General features: G+C 39.3%; 1 protein-coding gene across 1 annotated transcript in view; it reads left to right on the top strand.

Moving 5' to 3' along the window:
- Positions 1 to 4,058: 4,058 nt before the first annotated feature.
- The window catches only part of MYPN (myopalladin), a 95,175-nt gene continuing 84,471 nt past the window's right edge, over positions 4,059 to 14,762 (top strand). The window contains exon 1 of the mRNA XM_018567084.1: positions 4,059 to 4,079. The gene's annotated coding sequence lies outside the window, so the exon portion shown is untranslated. The remainder of the gene's footprint in view (positions 4,080 to 14,762) is intronic.

Genomic DNA, 14,762 nt, shown 5'->3' with positions numbered 1-14,762 from the left:
TTTTGTTTTTAAGGTCTACGTTGGTGATTGTTTTGATCTATGAAGAGGTGATGCAACAGCATGTGCTGCAGTATTAAACATTTAGGAACCAATGTGTTTTATGCTTTCTCAAACATAAATAAACCTGCTCTCAATGCATAATCTGGCTTTAAAAAAGTCACCATGTCATAGAGTTTTTGTGTACCATAAAGCTGTGAATTTGATGGTGGGGTCATGGTGAAAGTAACAGTAATGCTGACTAGAGGGTTAAAAATGAACGTCACAGTGCCTAAACTGTTTCTAAAATATCAGTGTTGAATGCAGACACCTTGTTTTGCCTGCAAGGACCTATGTTAGTCTTCAAATCATCTTTTGTCTCTTTGTAGCTCCATTGTGCTGAGCCCATGTTGTGCATAGTGATTTAAATTCTGCCCAAGCTGAGATTAAGCTACACTGCCACTAAACCTCATCCTGTCAATCAGCTGTCAAACCTGCAGAGGCCCCTTTGTGCAATCTAAAGTAGGGTATGTACTGGTAGATTTTTGCACATACGTACGTACGAAAAGTACCGTCAGAATGTTCGATACTGCCAGCAGAAAATTGCCTATTGGCGTTCGGAATTTCATTTAATTTTCACTTATATTTAACTACATTCATTCTTATTTTGGAATGAATGGAGTTTCTGAACGAAAACCACACTGACTGTTAGAAATTCATTTGATCGAGAAACATTTTCTAACATGCTCCTTCTAAATTTTTCGGAAACATTGTCATTTTCATCTGTCGATTGCACCATACTAATTGATAGATATTTGAATGAACGTTCTGAAAACGACTATGTTCATACAAAATCCGAACAGTGTATACCCTTTAGTCTAGAATCCAGGAATCTCCACAGGGTCACTTCAGCACAGTTTTCACCTTAGAAACTGTTTAGATCACATTCACTTTAAAGTACAATTTTCTGGATAGTTTGTAAATGATAATGCTATCCTAACTGATGTGTCAAAGGTAATTTAGGAAACTAAAATAACTTAGGCACATTTTAGCAGATGACCACTATGGTAAATGTGTCTGAGAGTATCCTCAGCCTAGTTTGAACTCTTAGCTGCTCCTGCTGCTCAGGAATTAACAGACATGTCTTCTTATGGATGAATGAACACATCTTGCATCTATCTAGAACTTTGTTTTCAGGTCTTTATAATTAATAATGGTAGCAGTTTATAAACTCATGCAGAGTTGTTGGCTACCATACTTAATATGCCTGGACTTCCCTTTATCCTATACTGAAAAACCTTTATAAAAGTGCACACTGTAAATTGGGTAACACTGTGTAAAGTTCAAGAGCACTTTCTTTATGGGGAGTACAATAAAATGGCAACTTCTATTTAAGTATAAGGTCTCATTCAGAGGGGGGCGTACACGTCCATGCAGCCTGCACGCCCGTAAACGGGCCGATCCCGGAAGGGACACGTGCTGTGTGTAATTGCACGCGGCAGCCTAGTCTTCCCTATGGGAGAACGTGGCTGTACACTGTCATCCACACGCCGAACTTGCACATGCGTGTCCACACTTGCGTGGACACAGGCAGTGTCCCTCCCAGGATCGGCCTGTTTACGGGCGTGCACGCCACACGGACATGTACGCCTGAATGAGGCCTTAAATGGTTTTGCACAATCCATTGACGGTATTGTGACAAATACGTGCTGGGTGTAGGATAGGTGTTTCAGTTGGCATACATTTCCAAGCATTTAGGCATGAGATGTGATCAGTAGTATTACCTAGGTAGACAAACCTAAATATTAGAATAAATACACTGGTTGTATTGTCTTCAGTAGAGTTCTGCAGAGAAAATTCCCTTGGATTACCGTCTATGATTACCTTTTAATGGACCACTATTGCTTGTGTTTTTTTTCAGCAGATAAAAACAAAGTAACCTGGATTCTTGATTCATCACACCTTTAAGCTGGTTTCTATTCCTACAAGAGGACACATATACATATAAGTAATCCAACTTCATGGTAAATGTTTTGTTTCACTATTGTCATGCATGTGAGCCATATAAATGTACTGATAACACTGATCATAATATTGGAGCCTCCTTGGTAAACTTTTGTGAATTCAGATATTAGAGCAACTAGTTAAGGTACTTATAGCATTTATTAAAACAATAATAATTTATTTCACAATTGTTATATACTGAAATGTTAGGCCAATAATATTGAAAATGTTTTCTAACTGAATCAATTTGATTATGCAGACTGTGCTTTAAAGGAAGAGACAGAAGCAAGGCTTATGCCAGAATAACTAACTTTCTCACAAAACTATTAAGCAATACATGGGGGACATGTAACATTTCCAACCTGTTGAATCATCACCTGAAATATGAGTAATCCTGGATGTGTTCTGTTACTAACAGCTAGGGATGCACTGATACCGATACCAGTTATCGGTGCCGATACTGGGAATTTTCCTTTGTACCTGTGAAAATGCCCAGATATCAAAAACCGATACCGGTGCTTTAAATTTTCAAATTGATTCGGCTTCCTGAGGTCCCACGCTTGCTGAGGACCTTGTGGCAGCCTTCTTGAGAATCACAGGGCACCTGTTTACAGTGCTTCCACTGGTGTGCACATCTCCCCCTCCTGAGACCCTCAGCACCGCTTCTGAGACATCAGGCCAGCATCCCTGAGCAGAGCAGCAACACAGAGTATGTATCAATATATTATTCTATATTACTGTATAATGTATTGCTGGGATCTGTAGTCCCCTATAGTTGATGGTATTATTCTGCATTGCTGTATAATGTATTGCTGGGATTTGTAGTTCTCTATAGCCGGTTGCCATTCTGCATTCCTGTATAATGTATTGCTGGGATTTGTAGTCCTGTAGAGCTGATGGTATTATTCTGCATTGCTGTATAATGTATTGCTGGGATTTGCAGTCCTCTATAGCTGATTGTATTCTGCTTTGCTGTATAATGTATTGCTGGGATTTGTGGTTTTCTATAGCCGGTTGCCATTCTGCATTCCTGTATAATTAATTGCTGGGATTTGTAGTCCTCTATAGCTGATGGTATTATTCTGCATTGCTGTATAATGTATTGCTGGGATTTGTAGTCCTCTATAGCTGATGGAACTACCGCAGTCGCAGCGGTCGCAGCTGCAACTGGGCCGTGGCACTTCACCACTGTCCTAAAATCATTTGTCTGTATAAACTATCGGTAATTGGTATTGGCGAGTTGTACTCGTACTCAGTCTAGAAAAATGGTATCGGTGCATCCCTACTAACAGCAATTTTTCTAAGGGTCAGAACAAAGATTAGTACTAAAAAAGAGAAGGGGAAAAATGCACTGAACTAAATATCAGATGGCTCCAGGTTATCCCAACTGGAAGATATAACAAGATGAGCAGCGCTAGGAGTTCAATTAGCTGTATCTCACACAGGTGGCAGTGATTTAAACAAAAATAGTGTTTCCTTAACACATTACTTATACAGGTGAAACGCGAATAATTAGAATATCGTGCAAAGTTCATTTATTTCACTAATGTAACTTAAAAGGTGAAACTAATATATGAGATTGTCTTCCCTATGGGAGAACGTGGCTGTACACTGTCATCCACACGCCGAACTTGCACATGCGTGTCCACACTTGCGTGGACACAGGCAGTGTCCCTCCCAGGATCGGCCTGTTTACGGGCGTGCACGCCACACGGACATGTACGCCTGAATGAGGCCTTAAATGGTTTTGCACAATCCATTGACGGTATTGTGACAAATACGTGCTGGGTGTAGGATAGGTGTTTCAGTTGGCATACATTTCCAAGCATTTAGGCATGAGATGTGATCAGTAGTATTACCTAGGTAGACAAACCTAAATATTAGAATAAATACACTGGTTGTATTGTCTTCAGTAGAGTTCTGCAGAGAAAATTCCCTTGGATTACCGTCTATGATTACCTTTTAATGGACCACTATTGCTTGTGTTTTTTTTCAGCAGATAAAAACAAAGTAACCTGGATTCTTGATTCATCACACCTTTAAGCTGGTTTCTATTCCTACAAGAGGACACATATACATATAAGTAATCCAACTTCATGGTAAATGTTTTGTTTCACTATTGTCATGCATGTGAGCCATATAAATGTACTGATAACACTGATCATAATATTGGAGCCTCCTTGGTAAACTTTTGTGAATTCAGATATTAGAGCAACTAGTTAAGGTACTTATAGCATTTATTAAAACAATAATAATTTATTTCACAATTGTTATATACTGAAATGTTAGGCCAATAATATTGAAAATGTTTTCTAACTGAATCAATTTGATTATGCAGACTGTGCTTTAAAGGAAGAGACAGAAGCAAGGCTTATGCCAGAATAACTAACTTTCTCACAAAACTATTAAGCAATACATGGGGGACATGTAACATTTCCAACCTGTTGAATCATCACCTGAAATATGAGTAATCCTGGATGTGTTCTGTTACTAACAGCTAGGGATGCACTGATACCGATACCAGTTATCGGTGCCGATACTGGGAATTTTCCTTTGTACCTGTGAAAATGCCCAGATATCAAAAACCGATACCGGTGCTTTAAATTTTCAAATTGATTCGGCTTCCTGAGGTCCCACGCTTGCTGAGGACCTTGTGGCAGCCTTCTTGAGAATCACAGGGCACCTGTTTACAGTGCTTCCACTGGTGTGCACATCTCCCCCTCCTGAGACCCTCAGCACCGCTTCTGAGACATCAGGCCAGCATCCCTGAGCAGAGCAGCAACACAGAGTATGTATCAATATATTATTCTATATTACTGTATAATGTATTGCTGGGATCTGTAGTCCCCTATAGTTGATGGTATTATTCTGCATTGCTGTATAATGTATTGCTGGGATTTGTAGTTCTCTATAGCCGGTTGCCATTCTGCATTCCTGTATAATGTATTGCTGGGATTTGTAGTCCTGTAGAGCTGATGGTATTATTCTGCATTGCTGTATAATGTATTGCTGGGATTTGCAGTCCTCTATAGCTGATTGTATTCTGCTTTGCTGTATAATGTATTGCTGGGATTTGTGGTTTTCTATAGCCGGTTGCCATTCTGCATTCCTGTATAATGTATTGCTGGGATTTGTAGTCCTCTATAGCTGATGGTATTATTCTGCATTGCTGTATAATGTATTGCTGGGATTTGTAGTCCTCTATAGCTGATGGAACTACCGCAGTCGCAGCGGTCGCAGCTGCAACTGGGCCGTGGCACTTCACCACTGTCCTAAAATCATTTGTCTGTATAAACTATCGGTAATTGGTATTGGCGAGTTGTACTCGTACTCAGTCTAGAAAAATGGTATCGGTGCATCCCTACTAACAGCAATTTTTCTAAGGGTCAGAACAAAGATTAGTACTAAAAAAGAGAAGGGGAAAAATGCACTGAACTAAATATCAGATGGCTCCAGGTTATCCCAACTGGAAGATATAACAAGATGAGCAGCGCTAGGAGTTCAATTAGCTGTATCTCACACAGGTGGCAGTGATTTAAACAAAAATAGTGTTTCCTTAACACATTACTTATACAGGTGAAACGCGAATAATTAGAATATCGTGCAAAGTTCATTTATTTCACTAATGTAACTTAAAAGGTGAAACTAATATATGAGATAGACTCATTACATGCAAAGCAAGATAATTCAAGCCGTGATTTGTCATAATTGTGATGATTATGGCTTACAGCTCATGAAAACCCCAAGAACCCCAAATCCACAACCTCAAAAAAGTAGATTATTACATGCAATCAATAAAACAAGGATTGTACATAGAACAATATCGGACCTCTGAAAAGTACAAGCATGCATATGTACTCAGTACTTGGTTTGGGCCCCTTTTGCAGCACTTACTGCAATTACTTTTGCACGATATTCTAATTATTCGAGTTTCACCTGTATTAGATACTGCAAAGTTTTTAATGTCCAGACAATGTGATTAATTTTTAGTGTATCAATATAAATATAAATCAAATAACCATATAATCGTGTTTGTGGACTATAAGTCATAAAAAGACCACATGAATGCAAGTACCGTTGATCAATGAAAAACACGGCACTGTACTAGTAAATTAACATGTGTACGGTTACCATCAACCCTCAGTGTAAAGTATTCCCAAAGTCATGCAAAGAAAAATTATTTCATCGGGTAATAGTTCCAGAAATAGTTTATTTAAAATTACCATACCAAACACGTTTGTTTTCGGACCGGCCGAATGTGATTTTTTTAATTTTAAAGAAATTTTAAATAAACTATTTCTGGAACTATTACCCGATGAAATAATTTTTCTTTGCATGACTGTGGGAATACTTTACACTGAGGGCTGATGGTAAAGCACGAGAAACGAAAGACACCGCAGTAACGCTGTACCATCAGACAAAACGTTTGGGGCTGTCTATTACAGCCGAAAGTTTGTGGTGAGTACGCACTCTATTAGGGGGATGTATTGATCTTAATACAAACCCCAGTAAAGCACTACTCTACCGAACATTGGAAGGCTCTGCTACTTGGCTTTGAAAGTGAGCTGTTTATTACAGAGACTGTAGCTGTTTATATTCATTTTTTATCAGCACAATTAATTGTCATTCATAATTATTTTCGTTTATACTTCTGTCTCACCAGAATTTTTTCAAGTATATGATTTGTCACTTAATGTTATCCATGCACATGAAGGTGTAACAAAGTGAAGGACTTTTTCAATTTGTGTAGATTTATTCACTTTATTTTTACACACTGAGACACCTAGAAACACTTGGTTAAAAGTCACCTCCTAACCGTACACATGTTCATTTACTAGTACAGTGCCGTGTTTTTCATTGATTAACGGTACTTGCATTCATGTGGTCTTTTTATGACTTATAGTCCACAAACACGATTATATGGTTATTTCATTCACCTACTAGCGCTGTTAATTCGGTTTAAATATCCCAACTGGAAGCCACCAGAGATGGCTCTGGAAATCCCTTCTTAGCTTTTGCTTGTCATTGTCTGTACCAACATTATTTGGAGTCCTTGTACTGACTAAAGTATAATCAGAATTAATCTAAAGAATACAGTAGCCCAGATAGCAAGCAATTGAGCTCCAAGTTTGAAAATTACCGTATTTGCCGGCATATAAGACGGATTTTTAGACCCAAAAACATGGCCCCGAAAATCGGGGGTATACGCCGGGTATAATGTATGTAGCTTCGGCTACATACAGTATACCGTGCTGAGCCAATCACGGCAGGCTTTGTATTCATTAATACAAAGCCTGTATTAATGAATACAAAGCCTGCCGTGATTGACTCAGCGCTGAGCCAATCATGACAGGCACGGTATATTGTATGTAGCTGAAGGACGGAACTCGGAAGACGGAGGACACTGCGGGGATTGTGGACAAGGTAAGAGACTGTAATCCCGAGTGTGGCTCGGGGTTACCGCTTATGGTACTGAAAATTAACCGCGAGCCACACTCGGGAATACCGCCATGGGGGTTAGTGGGTGCATTTAAACATTATTTTGGGCTATACTCGTCTTATACGACGAGTATAGCCCAAAACCTATATTTTAACACAAAATGTGGGGGGTCGCCTTTTACGCCGAGTCGTCTTATACGCTGGCAAATACGGTACTTGCTAAACTATTGCAGATTTGCCAAGCTTCACAATGTTGTTACACAATTACAGCAAGCCTGCATTGCAATCTCCAGAGCATCGTCCTTTGCAAACGTGCTGTACACTTGCAGAGCTCTTGCTAAGACCTGCAGGACTCTTGCTGTAGACTTGCCCAGCAAATTTGCTACAAATTCAAAAAGTGTCAACTAGAACTTGTGCTGCAAGTGTTCTGCAAGTCTACAACTTGCCAGGGAATGTGTGCAGCAAGTTAACAAGAATTACAGTTTAACCCTGCCACATTTTTGTGGCAAATTATCCTTGCTATCTGGGAGTTCAAATCAAAAAGGTACAAAAATACATTTCTTTAGGAACAATTAAAGCAATGTATTTAAACTGAAACCACATTTTAAAGGGTCTGTCCACCAAACTAATATTTTCACGCACCGATAGGCTGAATCACCTATTGGCCCCCTTTAGGCAAAATTACTCCAACATATTATCTACCTCTACAACACTCTGGCACAAAGACTTACTTCTTCTTCTGTAGCCAGCATAACCTCATTTTCAATAATGTAACACATAAAAAGTTCAGCATGGTAAAAAAAATGCATTTTGTAATATTCAATGCAGGTGAGTTAACCTATGGCCTTGGGTGCATCTTTACAAAAAGATATGCTGATTCACTCCATAGATATCCTCTCAGAATTAAAATCCTGAAGCAGTGTGGGTTGCATCATGACACTTTTTCACCAGTTACCTACAGGAGCCTAATAACAATTCTGGTTCTGGGAGAGGTCAAGAAATTATTCCAAATAATATCTGTTTTCTTATTTAGGGTCAGGAAAGTTCTCATCCACAGGAAGCTAGAGATGAGTGAGTGTTTTTTTTCTTAATTCATTTGCAAATAACACATGTGGAGACAGCATGACATTTCTCACTGTTCTAAAAACATTCTAAAAACATTTAATATATTAATCATTAGCTGAGGCAAAACACTTTTGGTCTAAATCGTTACACAGTGTACACAGTGTCGTTTTAACAAATATATACATTTGTAAAATGTAGAATAGGTTGAATACCTAGAATAGGTCTGTTATAAAAAAAAAGACACCATTATATATTATTTCTGAAGTTTTTAATTAATGAGCTTTAAAAGTCAAATTCCTTTTGGATAGTAGCTGTGTCTGTCATGTTCCGAGTCTGTGTTATGTCCAGAGCATGTTCCACATAACACAGCTGGAAAATATGGCAAACAACAGCTTATTTGCATGACCCACTAACAAACCACATTGTACCAACAATGCAACAGTGCTGGCAACATTAGAGAGACCACACTACACAGACCACTAACTGCACTTGGCACATACTGCACATCCTATCGTTGTTTACATAATAGAATCTCTGCAGTATAACATTTTTGAAAGGGTTAAACCTTAATGTATTGAAATACCTATTAAAATATTCCATTCACTAAGTTTGACTCTAGAGGTCTTAATTCCAGCTTACTGGATTGATTATTTGGTAAACAAGTAGCAAGACAGGCGCCTGAGTAGTGCCCAGGTTCCATTCACCAAGGGTTCAGTGAATGCTGTGTGAAATTCACAGTCCTGTTTGTATGTCGCTGAACCTGAACTTAGAGGTAAATCCCATTAAAGTCTTTAAGGTAAATTGTGTTATTAAACTTGGCCCACTTTTAGGGCCAATTGGCAAACTACTGTAAAAGACATAAGAAGCTGGGTTCAGCCATGGGGTACATGTACTAATGCGAAGACATTATTTTAAAAAGGAGGGTCTTTTTATGCCACTTCCATGGCAACTTTGAAAATACACAAATTCATTAACCCCTTAGTGACGCAGCTTGGTTTATTTTCAGTAGCAACATTTCAGCTTTTAAAAAATTATATTTTTCTAGTAGTTTGAGCAATGACACACGCTTTTTCATCAAACACAAATAGGCCTGCTTCTAACTGCAGGTAGAAATTGGCCAATAGTTGGCTGTAGCTGTCCCTGTTCTTATTAATGCAAAACTGTCCTGCCACTGGCTAATTTCTACCAATCTCTTATTATGAATAAGGAGTCAACAGATGATATAGCATGTAAATTGGGGACAACAGAACATTTTGAATGAATCAGATTTGACCAAAATGTACTAGAGAAAATGAACACTGGCAGGTGTTTTGCTTCAAGATTACACATTTGGCACACTAGTGTAAAATTTTCCAGAAGCAGGACGTTTTTGAATAGCAAGGCTCAAATTTACTACAGATGAAAAGAACAGGCTTCACTACAAGAATTAAAGTGGACCTTTACCCCATTTGGCTAAAAATCACACCAGCATGCATCCCTGCATGCTCATATGAAATCATCTTACATTCATTAGTTAAAAAAACATATTTTTATTTTACTTACAATTTCTTGTTTTCTTTTTGCCAAAAATGATGTAATGTGCCCAAGTGTTGCATCCTGGGAAGGTTACATCAGCAGAACATTGTTGGGAAATCTCAGCTGTAATCTCACGAGATCTCTGGGAAAGGCATTTTCCTCCCCTGAGATGATGTGCATGGTCACATGTCCTAATCAAATGTGCCAGAAGTCCGGTAAGTAAAGGGAGATATAATAATCTGTCCTTAGTTAAAATGGCCACTGTGAGAAGAGTGGGGAGAAAGAGAAAACCAAAGGTATGCAAAGAATAAAAAGCCAGCAATTATCTATAAGTATCTGTTTGTAGATTCTCATTACTAAACATTTGTAAAGGTGCCTTTGTTGTTATTTTGAAGATATGGGTAAAGTTCCTCTTTAAGATACTGCAGAGGAAACAACAGTCTAAAATTGGTCAGTATCAGAACAGTTTCAATAAGGGATAATAGACCACAATGTGCTCTAGGCAAAGTGTAAAAGAAGGTGTTTCTTTACAAGATTTAAGAAACCGGAGATGACCCACTAGCATAAAACTGGCCAGCAGCAGGACAATTTTGATTATCAAGGCTACAACCAAATTTACTAGTGACAAATAGTACACGCTGAGGTTTAACCACAATAATTGAGATACTGCATAGGATGCAGCAGTGAAAAACTGGCCAGCATCAGAACAGTTTTATTAAGGAAACTAGGCCTAACTGTTGTGTGCCTAACTTTTATTTTTTCTATAGGGCGGTACACTGAATGTTAGTAATATAATTTGAAGAGGTTTAGGTACACTCTATTCTTGGACGACTTCTTTCTTTTCTAAATGATGGTGTGTTGCGAGTGAAAGATAGCTTCAAGAACAGATGGTTACTAACAACTGAAAAAAGCCCTTTAAACCTTAAATAAAAATAAAACACCCATAAGAAATAGGAATCCCACAATACCACGTCAATTTTCTTTTGACCAAAAATAAAGGCACTTTGAGCATAATATAAAAACCAATATATCCACAAAATAAATGAAAACCCCTGAAACAAAGCCCCAAAAATTTTGCTATGGAAGGAGCAACAGCTAAAAGTGACTTCTGTTGGTCTTTGAGCACACCTAACCCCCATAAAAAGCCCTATTAATTAAAAAAAAGTAAATACAAAATAAAAGAGAAATAAAACCCCCAAAATTCAATAGTCCACGTTTTTTAATGGAAAGTCTACAGTTCAAAGCCTATTTTTTTAAATAGGTAGGCCTTTTAAATAGTTTGCTACGGATGGGATGGCAGCTAGAAGTGACCATAAATCCACTACAATACAGGCACTATGAGAATAAAATGAAAACCCTCAAAATAAGTGAAAGCTCCAAAATACCATGCCCTGATCAAAAAAAAAGTGACTGTTAACCACAAATCATCAACAAAGAAATGAAAGACAAAAAAGCCCCTAATAATGATAAAAAGGCCTGAGAATTAAAGAACTCTTGGCAAACAAAACATTTAGCCTTGCAGTGGGGCTACCCCTGCACTGCAAGGGTTAACTGCTCATTTTGTCTAGGGGGCTCAAATAAAACTGTATTACTCACTTGATCTTCAGTCCCACCGGCTCCCTCTGGGCTGCTAGATCAGTCCCCACAGCATTTCCTACCCCCTCCCATCCTCGCTCCAGTGGCCTAAGGAGCACTGACATAATGCCCTGGCGCTCCATCACTGTCCTGAAACCACTAGTCTGTAGTGTTGTATAAAAACCGTCACATGACAATAAAAAAGAAAAAAAAAAGGTATCAGTAAATCGTATCTGTGAGCACTTGGACAAGTATCGGTACTTGTACTTGGGCTGGAAAAAATGGCATCGGTGCATCGCATATATATATGGGTTCCCCAACATCACAATATATATACACATATATATATGATCATACATTAAAACAAGGGTGCACAAATCCCAGGAGCCCTGTACATCACCCGACCATTCACACTACCGTTACATGGATGGCAAAAGTGGCAGACGGGCAAGGAGAAGGCGGGGGGAAGAGGCAGAGCGGGAGCGAGGCCAAGTTGCTGCACCATGGGCCTCTAGGTTGTACTTGCCCCCTGGGCTAAAAGTTGCCAGTCAGCACCTGCAAGGTAATGTTGTGTAAATTAGCTCTACATTGTGTTGCTTGCGTTGATGAATGCAGGAATGTAAATGCATGAGCTAACCATTTTTGTCTAAACTGTGAAGCAGCATTATATATGCATCATGTGCATGATTTTTCCATATATGGCATTAGTGGAAACATGCTTATAGAGACTTTTTGGTTGATAAATACGCTTTGCTGTGTAAAAATCACACGCACCTGGTGCGTGCGTGTGTTTAGGTTAGTAAATCACCCCCTATGACTGCTCTGTGCCCCTCCTTTTATAGTGAGGGGGGCTTGCTTAACCAAAAGCTCCAAAAGACCTTACAGTGCATTTTGTTTTAAAGAAAACTTTGCAGTATAAAACAGTATGCATTATAAATGATTATTAAATGTTGCTGCAAATACTGAGAAATTATAAGCATAATAGTTAGAGTAAATGAGTAACGCTGTTACAATCTCAGAAAAGAGGGGGGGGGAATGTAAAGTAGGATAAAAGCATGTTATCCTTTATTGCAATATACCAATTGATTGGAGAAAGAGTGTAGTCCCTCACCTTGGAATTCATTAGTTGTGTAGAGTATCTTTATAAGTATCTTTATAAATATTAGGCGTCTTAAAACTGATTCAACTGTCCCAGATTTATGTTTATCTTTTCTAAAAGAGGAGCCCTCCTTTCCTCAAACAATTTTAATTCGTTGATTTAATTTGTCCACTCTAACAAGCTGGGAGTTTTGGACTGATTGCAATAGTTAGGAGTGACCATTTTCACAGATAGGATTAGATATGGAGCCATTGTGTTCTAAGCAATACTTGACAATTGTTGTAATTTCAATTTTCAGAAACTCATCTGGTACGAAATCAGAGTAACACTACAATATTTTAACACCCATTTTTCATGTAATAAGGTATCACAGGAATGAAAAACAACAATATTTTTTGCAATGGCAGAGCAAGGACCCTCCATTGTTGACTAAAGGTGGACCCTTGTGCAGAACAAAATATTTTGACACCCTTCATAAAATTGAATACCATTTTATCAGGGTGCCCTATCAGTATCAATCTCTGATAGCCTTCTAACATTTAGACTCCTATGTGCAGCTCTCTGCCTAGCACTGGCTCCTGCCATGAGCCACATTTCTCTGCATTTTGTATAGTGTTACTGTGTTAGCCGTTACTGCACTATTATCCCCACGTATAGGCCATATTTTCTTTTTGTGACATTACTGCTAAGAGGGACCCCTAAGTTGGGCCTGATCCCTCCGGGGTCTCTGGGGGGGTGCTCCTTGCATAGCTTTAAATCCTTTAACGTGGTGTACCTGTCTTCTGTCCTGTCCTTGTCCTTTTATTCTTGTGGCCCCTGTGCAGAAGTAAAGACTGCAGAGGCAATATGTCCTTATTTCTGCTGTATAATGCAAGACTCTCTGGTCTAACAATACTGTTAGCATGTTTCAGACAGGTACCAACACTTTGAATTGCTTCCTGTAAACTTCCCATTATTTTGTTTTCTTGTTTGGAAGTTTAGTGGAAAAAGGTCCACCACAGCATGCGTGCGTTTATACATTAACATTTTACATTAATTGTGTGTAAGTGGATACATCATTGGAGCATTGAGAAGCCCCAATAACTATTATCTCAACATTTAAAACAGAACTCTTATTACCAAAAAGTATCCAACTCCACCTGTTTTAATGGATTTGACCCTTTAGAAGGGACACACAGTATTTGCATGTTTAAAGTGGCCAGTCATCTATTTCTGTGCTTATGGAGAAGGAAAGGGAGCACCCAGAAGACAGTTCCAGTGTTGGCTTATCTCATGGAAAATCAATAGTAATTGGCTAGAATATTCCAATCCAAATTTAGGAAAAGGTTGTAAATTGTTCACACTGTAGAACACTAATGGATCTTCATTGTTGAGAGCATAAAATGCTAGTCACAAAAAGAGGTCATTCAACAGGTATACCCAGATCATAGGAGGGTAGGTGCTGGAGGAACTGGAATGTGAGAGAGGCCCAAGGCACTGGGCATCTGGAAGCAGAGGTTAATCTGAAGGCTGTGTTTGCAGATATGACACATCAGAGCTTCTGACTGTGGATGCCCTGGAAAATGTGGGTGCTAGGCAGGTGTAGCATATACACAAATTGTGAATGCAGCAGAGGGTGCAGGAGCAGCGAAGGCTGTGGTTGCGGCAAAGGCTGCAGGAGCAGCAGAGGTGCCACAGAAGCTGTGGGTGCAGAGAGGACTGTGGCTGTAGCTGGGTACAATGGAGATGCGGCAGAAACTGTGAATGCAGTTGAGCTGCAGCATAAGCTGCAGGGGCAGCCTGCAGGTGAAGGTGGGGTGCAGGGGAGGCTGAAAGGGCAGCAGGAATGCAGAAGGGTCTGTGGATGTTACAGAGGTTCAGTGAGACTGAGAGTGCAGCGGAGTTGCAGCCGAGTCTGTGGAGGTTACAAAGGTACAGTGGATCTGTGGACATTGCAGAGGTGTGGCAGAGACTGTGGGTGGTAAGGAGCTCGGCTGTGAGTACTGCAAGTGTCAGGTACTGATACAGAGGCAAAAAGGTTTGGTAGCTGATGGAAGCCAATATGAACTCTATGCTCGAATAGTGACAACGCTTCCCGTTCGAGTTCAAA

Source organism: Nanorana parkeri, unplaced genomic scaffold (genome assembly GCF_000935625.1).
Source record: "Nanorana parkeri isolate BGI_ZX_2015 unplaced genomic scaffold, ASM93562v1 scaffold1005, whole genome shotgun sequence".
Classification (NCBI taxonomy): Eukaryota; Metazoa; Chordata; class Amphibia; order Anura; family Dicroglossidae; genus Nanorana; species Nanorana parkeri.
Note: the sequence above shows the minus strand (reverse complement) of the source record. Positions and strands in the feature narration are given on the sequence as shown.